The sequence below is a fragment of the Schistocerca nitens genome, chromosome 7 (assembly GCF_023898315.1).
Source record: "Schistocerca nitens isolate TAMUIC-IGC-003100 chromosome 7, iqSchNite1.1, whole genome shotgun sequence".
NCBI classification, from domain to species: Eukaryota; Metazoa; Arthropoda; class Insecta; order Orthoptera; family Acrididae; genus Schistocerca; species Schistocerca nitens.
Genome location: NC_064620.1, coordinates 308,542,399 through 308,544,898, shown reverse-complemented (window position 1 = coordinate 308,544,898; position 2,500 = coordinate 308,542,399). Strand labels below are relative to the sequence as shown.

At 50.4% G+C, this 2,500-nt stretch overlaps 1 pseudogene; it reads right to left on the bottom strand.

The window, feature by feature from the left end:
* The window catches only part of LOC126197802 (large subunit ribosomal RNA), an 8,151-nt pseudogene that overhangs the window by 3,359 nt on the left and 2,292 nt on the right, over nt 1–2,500 (bottom strand).

Genomic DNA, 2,500 nt, shown 5'->3' with positions numbered 1-2,500 from the left:
GACCCGGCGCCTTCTTCCTTGCAAAGGTGTAGATGGTTGCTTCTACCTCCTCTGCTGAGAAAGGGCACACGTTTGTATCGTTAAGATACGGAATCGAGAGCATCTGACGTATTTCACGCTGCTCGTGCGAGTCCTGGTCCTGGATGTCATCTGGCAGTAATGTGTCCAACAGCAATCTTGCTGTTTCTTCCCAATTCTTGGTCGTGTCACCATCCCCAGCACGAAGTGTAGACAACATCATGGGCGATCTAATTTTTTCCCGAACGATTTTGTAGGGAACTCCCCAAGGGTCTGTTCCCAGCTGATCGTTCACAAATCTTTCCCAGGATTGGCGCCTTGTAATGTCCAACTGATCCTTGTATCTCTGCTTCAGACGACGATAAATACGCAGGTGGTATTGTCGTTCGTCGTGGGCAAAGCTCCTTTGATAGTTGCTTCGCGCCCTTCTGACTGACCGTTTGAGCACAGTCAATTCAGGGGTCCATGGGGTGGACTCCCTGCACATGTATCTCGCAATTCGAGGTACAGCCAGTGTGATAGCCGTTTGCACGGAGCTTACCAGCTCCTCCACAGCTTCATCAATATTACCTATGTCCTCCCCGAACTCAGGAGGACTGAACACCTGCACGAGTCGGTCCCAGTCTGTCCGAGCATAATTGAACCGTTCCACCCACTCGCCTGGCACATCCGCGATGGTCGTCGCTATTTCAAATGAAATACAATTATGATCACTGACAGTTAGATGTTCTCTTACTTGCCAGTTAAGGACGTGGGGTGCTGCCCTCTCGCTTGCTAGTGTGACATCAATATTTGATGTTGCACCCGCCCTCCCTGAGTAGGTCGGGGGGTACCCAGGCAAGTTTAGAACTTGCATGTGCGTTTCCATTATCAGATCAACAAGCTCCGCACCCCTACCGTCCTGTACATCGCTGTGCCAGAGTGGGGACTTAGCATTAGCATCAAGAGCCACAATTATAGCCTGCCCAGCTAAAGCTCTTAGTATCCAATTCAGCTGATCAAGATAAATCTTGATATCATGTCTGAATTGACAGTAGACGTTCACAACGTACATACTGTAAGACAGCAAATTAAGTTGTACAACTATAATATGCTCGGTACAGAATTGATTTAATATCGTAGTTTTAATAGTTTTGTTCAAAACTATAATTGCACTCATCGGGTTCCCACCCGAGGAAACCACTTGTGCTGTGGCAGGAAAGCCAGGGACTCGACCCGCACAGGAGTTCGGTTCTTGTATCAGAAGAACATCTATTTGTTCTTGTTCCGCTAGTTTCCTTAGCTCATGCGCAACCATCTGGCTGCGCATCGCATTTACTTGTGCCATTTTAAACATCCCCATAATCTGTTCTTTGTATAAGTCTATCCAAGAACATCTTGTGGGTTGGACAATCTTTAGGTCCACCACACTTGCGGCCCCGTTTCTTGCATGGCACACACGTTACTGCTTTGTCCTTATTAGGACAATCTTTCCTAATATGTCCTGACAGGCCACAGTGGGCACATACGACATTCGGTTCCGTACAATACTTATTTGTGTGGTTTATGTCCTGGCATTTTGTGCAACGTGGCACTGCCAGGTAATCCTTAACATTCAGTGCTGAGTAGCCGACGTACAACCGGCCAGCGCGCGTTAATACTTTCCATAAGTTTGGTGAGACCTCCACAACATGATGTACAGTCAGCTTTCCTCGAGGCCCTACTTTAAAGCGTAGCTTGAACTCTTCATCAAACTCGTTTCTAGTCATTAACACATCAAAGTTTTGCGTATATATCGCATCAACCAGGCTGTCTGCTGACATAAATGTAGGTACAAGTAGATAGGGACAGCGGGAATCTCGTTAATCCATTCATGCGCGTCACTAATTAGATGACGAGGCATTTGGCTACCTTAAGAGAGTCATAGTTACTCCCGCCGTTTACCCGCGCTTGCTTGAATTTCTTCACGTTGACATTCAGAGCACTGGGCAGAAATCACATTGCGTCAACACCCGCTAGGGCCATCGCAATGCTTTGTTTTAATTAGACAGTCGGATTCCCCCAGTCCGTGCCAGTTCTGAGTTGATCGTTGAATGGCGGCCGAAGAGAATCCGCGCACCCGCGCGCCCCCGGAGGAGCACGCTAAGGCGGACGCGGCCTCGCAGCAAGGAAGATCCGTGGGAGGCCAAGGCACGGGACCGAGCTCGGATCCTGCACGCAGGTTGAAGCACCGGGGCGCGAACGCCGCACAGGCGCGCGCATCCTGCACCGCCGGCCAGCACGAGGCCGACCAACGGCGAGAGCAGACCACACCCACGCTAAACGCCCGCACTTACCGGCACCCCTACGGCACTCACCTCGCCCAGGCCCGGCACGTTAGCGCTGACCCACTTCCCGACCAAGCCCGACACGCCCCGATCCTCAGAGCCAATCCTTATCCCGAAGTTACGGATCCAATTTGCCGACTTCCCTTACCTACATTATTCTATCGACTAGAGGCTCT